This window comes from Dendropsophus ebraccatus, chromosome 2 (assembly GCF_027789765.1).
Source record: "Dendropsophus ebraccatus isolate aDenEbr1 chromosome 2, aDenEbr1.pat, whole genome shotgun sequence".
Taxonomy (NCBI): Eukaryota; Metazoa; Chordata; class Amphibia; order Anura; family Hylidae; genus Dendropsophus; species Dendropsophus ebraccatus.
This window is the reverse complement of record NC_091455.1, coordinates 95,605,518-95,621,117: the sequence shown is the minus strand read 5'-3', so window position 1 is coordinate 95,621,117 and position 15,600 is coordinate 95,605,518. Positions and strand designations below refer to the sequence as shown.

Genomic DNA, 15,600 nt, shown 5'->3' with positions numbered 1-15,600 from the left:
TGTCAGTGTACACATGAAGTATCAATTCTACCATTAAAACACTGACTTCTCTAAAAAGAAAGTACTAGCTTGTAATCACCATCTCCAATAGCAGGTAATTTATTCCTTATAAAATAATAGGTGGAGACATACAAATACTGGTAATTCCATTTTACTACTATTAAGGCCTGAGAGTCAAGGTAAGAGTTTTCCAGTAAGTGAGACACCTAGTGGATGATTTTATAACACTGTATTTTTTATACACTCACCGGCCACTTTATTAGGTATACCATGCTAGTAACGGGTTGGACCCCCTTTTGCCTTCAGAACTGCCTCAATTCTTCGTGGCATAGATTCAACAAGGTGCTGGAAGCATTCCTCAGAGATTTTGGTCCATATTGACATGATGGCATCACACAGTTGCCGCAGATTTCTCGGCTGCACATCCATGATGCGAATCTCCCGTTCCACCACATCCCAAAGATGCTCTATTGGATTGAGATCTGGTGACTGTGGAGGCCATTTGAGTACAGTGAACTCATTGTCATGTTCAAGAAACCAGTCTGAGATGATTCTAGCTTTATGACATGGTGCATTATCCTGCTGAAAGTAGCCATCAGATGTTGGGTACATTGTGGTCATAAAGGGATGGACATGGTCAGCAACAATAGGTAGGCTGTGGCGTTGCAACAATGCTCAATTGGTACCAAGGGGCCCAAAGAGTGCCAAGAAAATATTCCCCACACCATGACACCACCACCACCAGCCTGAACCGTTGATTCAAGGCAGGATGGATCCTTGCTTTCATGTTGTTGACGCCAAATTCTGACCCTACCATCCGAATGTCGCAGCAGAAATCGAGACTCATCAGACCAGGCAACGTTTTTCCAATCTTCTACTGTCCAATTTCGATGAGCTTTTGCAAATTTTAGCCTCAGTTTCCTGTTCTTAGCTGAAAGGAGTGGCACCCGGTGTGGTCTTCTGCTGCTGTAGCCCATCTGCCTCACAGTTCGACGTACTGTGCGTTCAGAGATGCTCTTCTGCCTACCTTCGTTGTAACGGTTGGCTATTTGAGTCACTGTTGCCTTTCTATCAGCTCGAACCAGTCTGCCCATTCTCCTCTGACCTCTGGCATCAACAAGGCATTTCCGCCCACAGAACTGCCGCTCACTGGATGTTTTTTCTTTTTCGGACCATTCTCCGTAAACCCTAGAGATGGATGTGTGTGAAAATCCCAGTAGATCAGCAGTTTCTGAAATACTCAGACCAGCCCTTCTGGCACCAACAACCATGCCACGTTCAAAGGCACTCAAATCACCTTTCTTCCCCATACTGATGCTCGGTTTGAACTGCAGGAGATTGTCTTGACCATGTCTACATGCCTAAATGCACTGAGTTGCCGCCATGTGATTGGCTGATTAGAAATTAAGTGGTAACGTGCAGTTGGACAGGTGTACCTAATAAAGTGGCCGGTGAGTGTAGAAAACAGATTTAAAAAAAGGTAAAATTAAGTAAATTGCAAAGATGTAGTATATCACCTCCCCTGCTGATTTAACATTATTTATTGGTAATGACAGTGCCCACTTAAAGTGAATGTACCATCAGGTAGATCAGCTTTAATATTACCCATGAATAGAACGACGCCGATGCCGCAGTCCAGTCCACGGGTACCGGGCCGTGGGTGAAGTACTCCCCCAGTGGGAGGAAACCTCCGCCCCTGTATGACTTTGCTCCATTGATTCTAATGGGGCTGTGGCACCGGCGCCGTTCTGTTAAAGCGAATGTACCTTCGCTTTAAAGTGAAACTACGAGCAGATCAGAAGCATCTAACCTGCTGATATGTCCCTACAGTGCATGGGCCACTGAGGATGAGTTCTCTTACCTTGGCTGTTTTCAGGTTATTTCATATGCTAATGAGGTCTTTGGTGGCGTTTTTTTTTTTGTTTGTTTTTTTTTTTTGCACAATTTTCCTGGTGTACACTAGGGGCAGTGCTTGATAAATGTGTCCCTTACTCTTTCTCTATCATTGGAATCCTTGAAAGGGTTTTCCAATTAAAACTTACTAGTAAGATATTGCTGGGGATTCCACCTCCGTGCCCCCAGCGATCTGCAGATCAGCCCCTAGCTCCTTTGTTTTGAATAGAGCCGTAGGTTGGCATGTGCTGTATTCATCATCTGTGGAGCAAGTAAGTTTTAATCAGCGAACCCCCCTATTACTAGTAGTTCATACAAAGCACTCCAGCAATTATTATTAGTATAGGCCAGTTTTACACAGAACGGAATCTCAACGGATTTCCCGCTTTCACACGGGATTGCAAAGAAATCCGCTGCTATTCAGTTTCAATAGGTTTAAATACTTGCAATGGAATTTTCATCCTGCTGAGAGTATGTAAACACTGGTCCCCTTAACCTGTGGGTCCCGGTGCATACATTACCTGGTCCGCGCTCTGGCCTCCTCTTGTGGCTCCCGCCAGCAGGACATCAGGATGCTAGGAGCCACAGGAGGAGACTGGAGCAAGGAGCCAGGGATTCCACTGCGAGTATGTAAACCTATTGAAACTGACAGTAGAGGAATTGCAGTGGATTTCACTGCAAACTTACAAGCGTGAAATCCGCTGCAATTTCATTCTATGTAAAACTGGCCTTAAAGTGTAGCCATCATTTTAAGAAAACTTGAAAAATGTTAAAAGTTTACTATCAGTGGGGTACTGGCACCCCCACAGATCGCTAGAACCATCAGGGATAATAATATTAATGCAGAGAGAACATACAACCTCTTTGCAGATGTTGCCCTTTGTGAGATTTGAACCCAGAACCCCAGCGCTGCAAGGCTACATTGATAACCACTGAGCCACCATGGATAAGCCAAGCTTCTGCTTTTCTCTGCTGGTGAAAGTTATGTCGCTTGAGGCTAGATTTACACGTAACGAACCGCAGCGCATTTTATACTGGAAATTCGCAGCGAAATCCACTGCGGATCCCTTGCTGGTCATTTTGAATGTGATTCTATACTCACAGTGGGATTGACATCCTGCTGCAAGTATGTAAGTGACAGCCCCGTTAACCCCTCGCCAGGCGGAGCATACATTACATGCTCCACACTCTGGCTTGCTCCAGGGTTCCCCGGCTGGACGTCCTGCTCAGCCAATCAGTGCGCTGCCCTGCCACAGTCACTGATTGGCTGAGCGAGTTGCCCAGACGCTGGGAGCCCCCGTAGCAAGCCGGAACGTGGAGGAGGTTAAATATGCAAAAACACAGAAAAATGCAACAGCTCAATAGCAAGATACAGACCCACTACAGACATGAAAATAGTTAATAGCAGCCCTCCCAGCTGCCCAAAAAAATGTCCACAAAAATAATGCGGCTCTTGGTTACTATTTGCAAACAGTGTAAACTACCTCACCACATTAAGGTGGCCTCATATTGGGGCAGGCCCTACACTACTAAGGCCTCTCCATGGCATGAAATACTCTAGTGACCAAGAGCCTCATTATTTTTGTTCTTTTAACTATTTTCATGTCTGTAGTGGGTCTGTATCTTGCTATTGCGGTGAGCTGTTGCAACGTGCTCCTGCCTAGTGTGAATGGTGTTCTAGGAGAGCTGACCAAATTTGTCTTTTTTTTCTGTGTTCCAGTTGGGGGAGTGGCTGCCTCTACTTGGTCGTGCACTCCACCAATCCCACCCAGGTGCTGCAATTATTTTTGCAGGTATAAGACGGATCTTGCATGCCCAGAGCATAGGCATATTACATGCCATGGAGAGGCCTTAGTACAGTGTAGGGTCTGCCCCGATATGAGGCCACCTCAACGTTGTGGGCTAGTTTACACTGTTTGCAAATAGTAACTAAGAGCCTCATTATTTTTGTGGGAATTTTTTTTTTGGCAGTTGGGGGGGCTGCTTTTAACTATTTTCATGTCTGTAGTGGGTCTGTATCTTGCTATTGCGGTAAGTTTTTGCAATGTGCTCCTGCCTAGTGTCAATGGTGTTCTAGGAGAGCTGACCAAATTTGTCTTTTTTTTCCAGGTTAAGTATGCTCCGACCGGCAGGGCGTTAACAGCGCTCTCACTTACATGCGAGTATGTCTTCTCATTAAAAATGACTGGGGAAGGGATCCGCATTTTATGAAGTGAAATCCGCTGTGGATCAGTTACGTGTGAGTCTAGCCTTAAATACAATTTTCTAATACCTGTTGTATGGAGCTCTAATGTGGTGTCTATAGATCTCTATGGCATACATTGATTGATTTTTTTTTATCATTTTAACTACTTTCAATGTAAAAGGTGGCTCCATTTGGGTAAATTTAGTCATATTTCATTTACTTATTTACAAAAAAATTAGTTTAAATGGTGTTAAATTTATCATCAATCTGTTCCCAAATTTCCCAAATTCTTCCAAGCCCATTTGTTACTATGTGAATGGTGTGTTTAAACTCTTACCTATCCTCTACTATGTTTTACTGATCTCATGCCGACCACAGAGAGAACTTGCCCTTCTAGCACGTGATGTCATGACGTCATAAATAGACAAACAAACCATGAAACTTAGCAACACTACCATCTGCCGCAAATGTGAAATTTACATAATTGCTTACAGATCCACAAGCAGAGAAAACACACCATATAAACAACATGCTTCATAATACCCAAACAATAGCTTTACCATTGTCTAAAATTACCACGTAGAGGAGATAATCCATAAGTGAAACAGCAGTGTATAGGGGTGCAGCTTATGCTGCAGGGCACACTATAAACCCACTAAGGGGTTTTTAAAAGATACACAAAGACTGTCACCAAGTCAATGCTATCTAATCTGTCACCATCATGTTATAGAGCAGTAAGAGCTACACCGATCAATATATTTCTTATAACTTGTAACATGTTGACTGAATTCCCTGACCATTCTGTGCTAAGGAGTCTAGTGTACAGTGTCTCTCAAAGGGCTGGACTCTTTTGCCTGGAAACATCAGAGATTTCAATCAATAAATTAGGAGTTATACTGAATCTTTTCCCATAAAGATATATATAAATCCGCTCAGCTTCTTCTGCTCTATAACATTATGCCAATAGTTTAGGGTCCTTTTACACACACACATATCTGACAGATTATCTGACAAATCTTTGAAGCCAAAGCCAGGAATGAATTTGAAAAGAGGAGAAATCTTAGTCTTTCCTTTATGACCTGTTCTCTGTTTATAGTCTGTTCCTAGCTTTGGATTCAAAAATCTGTCAAATAATCTCTCTGTGTAAAAGGACCCTTTGGTGGCATTTTCATGATGACGGGTTACCTTTAAGCATTCAGAGGTGGATTTGCTTTTGGGCTATGGTGCATTTACACACAGAGATTTAACTGACAAATTATTGAAGCCAAAGCCAGGAACAGACTATAAACAGAGAACAGGTCATAAAGGAAAGATTGAGATGTCTCCTCTTTTCAAATTCATTCCTGGCTTTGTCTTCAATAATCTGTCAGTGTAAACAAACCATTAGATCGAGGACTGACCACCAGCATTCTCCTGCAGGATTTTTGATACAATAAAAAATAACTCAAAAATCTGAAGAGCTGAATCTTTGTTCCCCTTGTTTCACTATTTATGATTTCACCCTTAGGGCTCGTTCCCACTGAGGAAAGGTAGCGGAATTCCGCGACGGAATTGTCCGCCGCGGAATGCCGTTAGCCTCCCGCTCATAATGGGAGTCTATGGGAGGCGCGCGCTCCTGCCCTGTCCGCGCTGAAGAATGAACATGTTCATTCTTCAGCGCGGACAGGGCAGGAGCGCGCGCCTCCCATAGACTCCCATTATGAGCGGGAGGCTAACGGCATTCCGCGGCGGACAATTCCGTCGCGGAATTCCGCTACCTTTCCTCAGTGGGAACGAGCCCTTAGAAATAGACAGGGCACAAAATGTATCCATGTGAGTTACATAGCACCAGCTAGACATGGGGAGGGTATATGATGATGTGGAGATGTCTTATCATGAGACATTCATTTTACTGTCTAGTATAAAATCCTGATGACAACAAGCTGCAACCTAAGCACAACTGAGTAATGCAGCATGACAACGAACTAAAGGACAGGGCAAAATTCACCTCTAAATGACTGAAAAGACACATTTTATATGAAGTCTTGGTGTAGTCCATTCAAAGTCCTTACATGAAGTTCACTGTGTTGTTGTGGCATCACCTTAAAGGGTCAGTTCTGTAGGATACAACGTGTTGCTCAGCCCTCAATGTACAGTGCCAGCTATGACCTACTTGCGTTATCTCACATTTCAGTTAATGCACCTAGACTGACTAGACAAAGATACATTATACGCCAATATCTCTTCTTTGTTGCTACCCTGAGTAACCCGACATCCAGATAATCAGACAAAGATAACCCTTACACGTAAGGATACTGTCCTTCAGACAAGCAATATTGTTCCCTCTACCTGTATCTGGGTGGTGGGCATCTTGCTTTACCATCTTAGAGCACAGAATATAATATTAAACCATGAGAGTTCCTACTCACATACGGCATCTTGTGTCATGTCCCACTGTTAGAGGATACTGCAGTGGTTCTCTCTACATCAACTGTATGTTTAAAACAGCTTCAGTTACTAGTGGCACCACTATGCCTGCTTATTTCGCATATACAGTGGTACCTTGGTTTAAGAGTAACTTGGCTTAAGAGCCTTATAGTTTAAGAGCTCACAGTTTTTCAGAATTGTGACTTGGTTTAAGAGCTCCCTGTATTGGGTGGGAGCGCAAGTCTAGGAGGGGCATGGTCTGCACAGCGGGGTCTACAGCACTGTACTCTGACCCAGGAAGTCTCCCTCACCTTCCAAATCATAGCACATCCACTTCAGGCTGGGGCTTACATCAGGGGACAGGACTGTGGAGGTAATCTTTATATAGCTGTAACCCCTCTCTCCCCGGACAGAGAGTGCTACTATACTGTGCTCACATATGCCCGGTCATTCCTACATGCTCCCTGCAGTCTCTGTCAGTCCTTGTGTTCCCCCATCCTCTCCATTACTGTACAGTTACTTATAATATCACATATTCTGCTGTTTCTCATTGTTTGTTTTATTTGTTTTACATGTTATTCAGAATAATAAATCATTATTTTTAAAGTGTGGAACCAATTGTCTGCATTTCTATGATTTCTTATGGGAAACTATGCTTTGGTTTAGGAGTGGATTTGGATTACAAGCACGGTCCCGAAACGAATTATGCTCGTAATCCAAGGCACCACTGTACTCTTTTTATGTACCCTGATGGCAATGGATTTACTCATGGGTGGCTGGCCACATAATGTGGTGCATCCAATTTTTCGACTAGGTTTTGACAATTGCCTCTCCTTTACATTTGGCCAACGGGTCCCTTCAATCTGTAGCTTGCTTGAGTAAATATGACTTTTTGATCACTTTTATTAACATTTTTCCAGATTTGATGTGACCAAAAACAGCAATTTTGCACTGTAGCATACCATACAAGATCTTTACATCGCTGAGGCCCAGCCCAACAAGTAAGAAGGATCACCCCCTCGCAATCGCATCATGGGGAAGGGGGTCAATCTTCCACTAGACCACTGGGGATCCTGTTTTAAGGGCATTTATTTATTTTTATTATTTATTTATTTATAAAGCGCCCTTAATTCCAGAGCGCTATACAACAGATAGGGGTAACAAGAACAGTACAAGATCAGGAAACATTACATGAAGGCAAAAGACAGGCTGGCACATGGGGGAAGAGAACCCTGCCCGCGAGGGCTTAAAATCTATAAGATAAATGGTTAATAGCAGCTGGGAGCGGCACAGTACAGAGCAGAGTCTTGTCCCCCCTTAGGGACCACATGTCGTACAGGTAGGTCATGTGTCCTTAACCCCTTCCCTCCCGGGCTACTTATTTTGTCACTTTTGTTTTTTCCTCCACGTGTTTAAAAGGCCATGGCGCTTGCATTTTTTTCACCTACAGACCCACATGAGCCCTTATTTGTTGCGACACCAAAATATGCAGTGAAACCGAGGAAAAATTATTTGTGCAGTGAAATTAGTTTTTATTTTGGGGGTTTTGTGTTTACGGTGTTTATGGTAAAACTGACATGTTATCTATGCCCTCAAGTCGGTACGATTACGATATGCAACTTATATAACTTTTATTTTATCTGACAGCTTTTAAAAAATTAAAACCTTTAAAATCAATAAATGTTCTTAAAATTGCTTTATTACCAACCTTCTAATGCTTTTATCCTTTGGTCTATAGGACTGTGTGAGGTGCCATTTTTTGTGCCATGATGTGTACATATCTCATGAACAATAATTTGATGGTCGATTCAAACAATTCCCTTTATTCTATATATTGTGTAAACTGGCAGCCATTGTTTGCATAGACTTTAATGGGAATCATTGAAGATTGAAAACAACAGCCAATATTTTAAATAAAATTGGTGGTCGCTATTTTAGCGAAAAAGACAGTGTGTGAACAATTGCCTTAAGAGCAGCAACTGAATAGAAAACCTTCAGGCATACAGATGTCACAGTGTTACTTGTTATTTATATCCTCTGTTACAATACAGCAGCCCAAATATATCTGAGCATACATAGCAGTATATGTGTATTGCTAGGAGTTAGGGACAGTACAGTCATGTGACTATGACTACATCACATGAGTGCAAAGAAGGATATATTAGTAATAGTAGGAGCCTTGTTAGCTGGAGAAAATCCAATTGTGAACAGACTGTCGTCAGTCTTACTGACACACTAAATGGTAATCGCTTTACATAAGATTACAAAAGACTTATTCCAGAGGACACACAGAGGACAGAGTGCCATTTGTTCACACACACACACACACACACACACTTAACATAATTCAAAATAATGAAAAATTCAAGTAACAATAAAATGGCGGAGAATAGCTGATACTACAGTCTGCTAGAGCCTGGAAACAATGGCAGTGGGTTGGTATTTTACAGGACTCCAGGGTACCCAGTAATCCTCTAGGGGTACATTCACAAATGGAGAAAAGTAACTTCAAAAAACTGCCTCTGTATGGCTAGGTTTCCACAATGTCTTTTTTTTTTCCTGTTAAAGTTAGTTTTTTGATGATTTATAACGAGCCTGTGTTGTGCCGCATGACCAGGCTCCCCTACCCCAGCCGGTGTCATTTTCTCCTAGGTTCTGGGTATGTCATGACCCAGCTGAAACATTTTAAGGTAGCCAGAGGGGAGCTAAGAAGACAGGTGACTAGGGTCCAGGAGCGGGATGTGGCGCTGCGCAGGACAGGAGAATGTGACCTTTTTATCTTCTCCCACCCCCAGCCCAAAATCATTTGTTTTGCCCTGCACCGAACCTCACATTTAAGTAGGAGGAAAAACGACAGAAATACTCTGTCACTACTTTTTTTTTATGCTAAGTTCACATAACTATTTTGCTATCCATTTAATGTATCCGTTCTATGAAATAAAAAACATATAGTAAAAATGGATGCTGTTGTATGCCATATCTTTTGATACGTTTTCCATTGACTTACAGTATAAAAAAAAAAAAAAATTGATCAAGACGGATCAGTTTTGTTTTTTCATCTTGTAACGTACACAAAAACAGCGTTGACCATGTTTTTCTGCACATTTTCTAAAACAAATACAGTGAGACGGACTGCAAAATTGTGACCCTAGCCTAAGCTATAAATGATGCTTCTTTTAAGAGTTCTTGATAAGAGCCGGTTAAAAGCGTTAAAACACTTGTTTTAAGGGATGAAAAACAATGCGGTGTCTGCCTCTATAATAACGTGTTATTTGTACATGTGAACATAGCCTTACACAGTACCTGCCTCCAATATAAGCTGTATGAGTTGTTCCTGACCGACTATCGATAGATGATGTCAGTGGTGATAGCGGTCCAGCATCATGAAAAATCACATCTCAACGCCTTTGCTCTGGTAGAGATAAGCCGGCTGCGGCTTAACCCACCCCTCCCCATGCTGAATGTTCCTGTATATGGGGAAGACAGGAGAGATATAGAGATCATTCAGCCATCGGTTATTGAAGGTGTATGGCCACCTTGAGGTTGTGTTCACACTTGGCATGTATTCTGTGTTAATGATGCATTTTTGCTGCGATATTGATGCCATTTTGTCAAAAACTGCACAATTATAGAGTAAAATAATGCTATTTTGGCAAACATTGTGCTATTTTATTCACTGCAAAATAGCATTCAAATCATGGCAAAATCACATCATTAATGCAAAAAAAAAAGCCTTGTTCTAACGTTCTCGCTGTTTGACAACTGAGGTCTGTTACTGTTACACTGCCGACATATGTGACCAGGAGAACCAACTATGCTGTGTGGAAGAGCAATACTTCCTTTAGGTTTTAAAAGGGCACACATGAGCTTTCATTATTGAGTAAATGCTTGTATTTTCACAAAAAATTATTCCTGGGCACCTTATTACAGTACTGTACTGTGACCTTCCAGGAAATACAAGAATAAAGTGACAAGTGGGCGTTACTGTTTTCCCTTGTCAACAGTGTATGTCCCTACAGGATCTGACATTGTCAGCACTATTTGGCCTGTCTGACACAGATGTATTGGGATTCCTCTGAAATATAGATGTGTTGTGGATGAAATGCCATCAGTATTGTTTCAGTACTGGGACTATATATTCTGTAAAGTAAATACTGATGGACTGTCTTCTAGAATGGAAATTAAATTACACGTCGAAAATGGATACACAGTATATGAAAATGCTGATGAGATATGGATGCAATACAGATCAAATCTAAAAACATCCCTCCATATAGAGTATGTGTTGGTTTATACACCCATGTGAACAGCCCCATAGATTAATATAAGTTCTGTATTGCAGTTCTTTAAAACATGGATATCATATGGACACAAACTACTCCTGTGTGAAACAGGTCTTGGGCCTCATTCACACATCCGTAGTGCTGTGCGTGGCTGTGGACCGGTAGCTACAGAAAGCACTACAGATGTACATCCCTAGTTGTCTGCAATGCATGGACCCATTCAATTGCGGACAGATTTTGTTGATGCGTGGATAAGGCCTTAGTATGTGGGCATATACCCTACTGACAAGGGAATGGTAGCAGAGGAATGGTACAACACTAAGGACTAAGGCCTTATTCACACGTCCAGTAATTACAGATCCGAGTTAGTGCACATTGATGTCCATTGTCCTATTCACACTATCAGTAGCAGAAATGGATGGATGAGAAGTTGCTGCACATCGTGTGCCGATTGTATCAGAATCCTAGTTACAGTATTGTGTGCCGATTGTAGCAGAATTCTAGTTACAGTAGACGAATGTGGGTTTTATTGCCTATGGTTAGAGGCAGTGTTGGTAATTATATAATCAGAGCTGGGATCTGTAGTACTCCACAAGGTGAAAACCAGGGTGCCTGCTCTAAGATCTGGGGAGAGATAGTTGGAAAAAACACTGCCGGTGGCACCTCTCACCCTTTCAATGATGACACAGTTTCAGGAACGATCTTCTTGATAGTGAGCTGCACCTCCCTAATTTTTGTAACTTCTGCCATCAACTACTCCACTGTATTGCCACATTCTTGCTCTGTCACCTGCAGTCCTATGTAACACCACAGATAACACAGTAATATCAGACAATGTAGTAGATGTCAGTCCCATATGCAGACCTGATATTCCCCCAACCACCAGTACTGTATGAAAGCTGTTCCCAGCACCTTAGACCCCCCCCCCCTACCCCGTGCCTGAAATAATGTAAAACGTCTGTGTATATTTTTAGAGAAAAGTAAAGGTGTTTTTTGTGTGTGGGAATCTGTAAATCTGTTCTCAAAGAAAAAAAAACCTCAATTTTTCTCCCAAACTATTGTCTTATCTTACCACAGAGCCTTGTCCTAACATTGTGTAAGAAAAGATGCAGAGATTTGCTACTTACACAGCCCTATGGCCTTTGATGCGATCTCCTTCTTGTCCTGTGTCGATCTCACTCTCTCTAACATTCATTCACTGCTCAGTAACTCTTAATTGATTCATTCATACTTTAGGACAAGGCTCTGTGGTAACATAAGACAATAGTTTTGGAGAAAAATTAAGGTGTTTTTTTGTGTGTGGGAACAGATCTAGACATATTCAGGTGATATTTGCTACTTCTGATGATCACCTGTAATGTTCACAAAGAAAAAACACCTTAATTTTTCTCCCAAACTATTGTCTTATCTTACCACTGAGCCTTGTCCTAACATTGTGTAGGAAAAGATGCAGAGATTTCCTACTAACACAGCCCTATGGCTCTCTAAAGCGATCTCCTTCTTATCCTATGCGATCCTCCTGTATATACCTCTCCCTCTCCCATGTTCATGGATATGTAATAGGTCCGAAAATAAATAGTAAGGAAGCTTAAAAAAGGTTAAAAATAGTTCATATCAGTTAATAGCAGTTCATAGGTTTTTATCACATTCATCCGATATGCATAATTGTGTATTTATAAGATCATTAGCAGCATTAGATAATTAGCAGCAATAGATGATTAGCATCATTGGATACTCAGCAGCATTTGGTGATGATCGGCATTAGATACTTAACAATAATAGATGATTGGCAGCTTTGGATACTGTTTGGTAATTGGCAGCGTTTGGTGATGAATTATGTGATAACAGCAGTTTGTGACAGCACTGTATTCTTTATTTATATCTCGATGGTCGATACAGTGCATGTCATTTGAGAAAAACGCTGTAGCTCTCCACAGGGATTCACTAAGCAGCATGCATATTAGACATCTCTCACCCTTCTGAAGTCTGGTCCAGCAACGGATGGAATACGGATGTCCAATCCGCAATTTCTCAGGGGTTGTTTCAGGACCAGAAAAAAACACTGAACGTGTGCATAAGGCCTAATGGTGCATTTACACAGACAGATTTATCTGACAGATCTTTGAAGCCCAAACCAGGCACAGACTATAAACAGGGATCAGGTCATAATGGAAAGACTGGGATTTCTCCTCTTTTCAAATCCGTTCCTGGTTTTGGCTTCCAAAATCTGTCAGATAAATCTTTCTGTGTAAACGAACCATAATGCTAAGTTTACACGGAGCGATAATTGGCCCGATCGCACGATTAACGATTTCGAAGTAACAATTTTTTTTTATAACGATCAGCGTTTAGATGGTCCGATATATCGTACGGAAAAATCTTTTTGCGATTGCACGCCCGCAGCCCGGCCCGCAGCCCGCCCCCCACTCAACCGCCACCCCCGCTGCCGCTCCGATCGAAAACCCCAACCCCCCCCCCGCCGCTCCGATCGCCGCCGCTGCTCCGATCGCCGCCACGGCCAAGAGCATACAATACCTGCTCCGCGCAGCAGGTCTTCGAGATCCCCGGCTCCCCTCTTCAGCGCATTGATTGGCTGAAGAGATGAGCCGGGAATTTCCGGGGCGGCCGGACTATTGCGCGACGACTGTTTACACGGAACGATCGGCGATTTTTTTTTTTGCGAACTACGAACGACGATTTATGAACATGTTAAAAGATCAAATTAAACGATTTTTCGATCGTTCGCCACGTTTACACGTACGATTATCGTTCGAATTCGATCGTTATTGCGAAAATTCGCCCGATAATCGCTCCGTGTAAACGTAGCATAAGGGTGGTATTACACGTGCCGATGGGGGCCCGATAATACCTGTAAACGAGCAGCGATCTGCTAGATCGTTGCTCGTTTACTTAACCTATAACACGGCCCGATAATCTGTAAACAAGGGCTGCAGGGACATAGTTACCGATGTCCTTGCAGCCCTTGCTTAACTATACATTACCTATCCACGTTCCAGGGCTGCTGCTGCGCTCTTCTTCTCCACGGGTCCCGCGCGCTCTAACTGTCAGCTGACAGGCCACTCTGAAGCTAGAGCGCGCAGGACCCGGGGAGAAGAAGACCGCAGCAGCAGCCCTGGAACGTGGATAGGTAATGTATATCGCCAGTCACCGGCCGCGCACCGCTATTACACGTAGCGGTGCACGGTCGGCGCCTGACGAAAATAGGTCCAAACCTATATCAACGATCAGCCGATGATCGTTGTCATCGGCTAATCGTTGTATTTAGTACATGGAGCGATAATCGGCCAAATCGTCCCAATTCGGCCGATTATACTTCCGTGTAATAGTACCCTAAGGAAAGAAGGAGCTAAAGTGCTAAGAAACCATGAACCAAAACACAAAGTGGTCAATACCTGCTATAATGCTATGCGGGCACGGGCTCGGCCGAAATGTTTAACAGTCAAGACACTGCCAAAATGCAAAGCAGGTAAAACCTTGGCTGACATGCTAAGTGAGGGCTGGACTGACCAAGCAGAGTACCAAGAGTCTTCCCAGGGTCTTCAAATCTGACACAGTAATGGGACCCTTAACACAACAGGGTACTAGAAATAAGCGAACTTTGAGTATGTTTGAGTTCTTCCAAACCTGAACTCTCAGCATTTGATCACCAGTGGCTGAAGAGGTTGGATGCAGCCTCACCCTCATGCACCCCTCTGGATTTACTAAGAGGCGCACGCCTCTTGGTAAATCTGGCAGATGTTCGGAAGTGCAGCAATCAACACCGGCTCTGAAGCAGGCGTAGATTTCTGCAATGATTTATGTAAATCAGGTGCAGGAGTAGGTCACATCTCCTCTTTGCCTTGTATCAATACCTAACCCCCAGGGCCGGCCTTTGGGGTGTGCGACCTGTGCAATTGCACAGGGCGCATCACTCCTGGCAAGCTAGGGGGCGCTCTGGCAGACAGAGAGCTGCCCATCTAACTTAGACATAGGAATCTCTAGGTTAGATGTGCTGTGTGTCTGCGGGACACACAGGCAGCACATCTAGCTTAGAGATTCCTGTTTAAGTTAGATGTGCAGCCAGTAGGGAGGCGCTCCCGCCCACCGAGCTTGCTGGGGACCTGGCAAATTACTGTTCCGGGTATGTCACGGTAGGCCCCGCCTCCTGCCGACAAGCCCCGCCCTCTGTGCTGACCGCGAGTGGGACACTGAGTGTACAGAGCCTTCAAGGGGTTATCCAGCGCTACAAAAACATGGCCACTTTCCCCCTACTGTTGTCTTCAGTCTGGGTGGAGTTTTGAAACTCAGTTACATTGAAGTAAATGGAGCTTAATTGCAAACCGCACCTGAACTGGAGACAACAGTAGGGGGAAAAGTGGCCATGTTTTTGTAGCGCTGGATAACCCCTTTCACTATCCTGCTGAGAAGCAGCAAGTAAGTGGGGGGGGGGAGATCAGGGGCGGATTAACTTTACCATAGGCCCCGGGCTGTTCACCAAGCCTGGGCCCCCCCACCCCACGGTAACTATGGAAGCACTAGCCTGGCGTTCATAGTACAGGATAGATAATGTCATGATGTCCTGATTTGTGCAAAATTGCCATAAAAAACAGTGATTTTTTGCAAATCATGGCAGAAGTGTAGCCAGGAGACAGTACACCATTGAAAGTATAAGTCTTTTTGGGTGGTCATGGGCCCCCCAGGAGCTCAGGGCCCTGGGCTGCCGCCCAAAACGCCCCTATTATAATCCACTACTGGGGGAGATATAGGAGGGAGGGGGCAGTGAGAATAGCAAAGGGAGATAGCAGCAGCCACACCCCTCATTGTGCTGGGAAC

The 15,600-nt window shown here is 43.5% G+C and overlaps 1 protein-coding gene across 4 annotated transcripts in view; it reads right to left on the bottom strand.

Annotated features, from left to right (window-relative positions):
* Positions 1-15,600, bottom strand: part of MAK (male germ cell associated kinase) — a 71,667-nt gene that overhangs the window by 24,983 nt on the left and 31,084 nt on the right. Inside the window, exon 1 of one of the 4 annotated variants that reach the window (XM_069958026.1) lies at positions 2,043-2,130. The exons of the other annotated variants lie outside the window; for them this stretch is intronic. The gene's annotated coding sequence lies outside the window, so the exon portion shown is untranslated. Of the gene's footprint in view, positions 1-2,042; positions 2,131-15,600 lie in introns of those variants that run through there. 4 annotated transcript variants of the gene reach the window in all.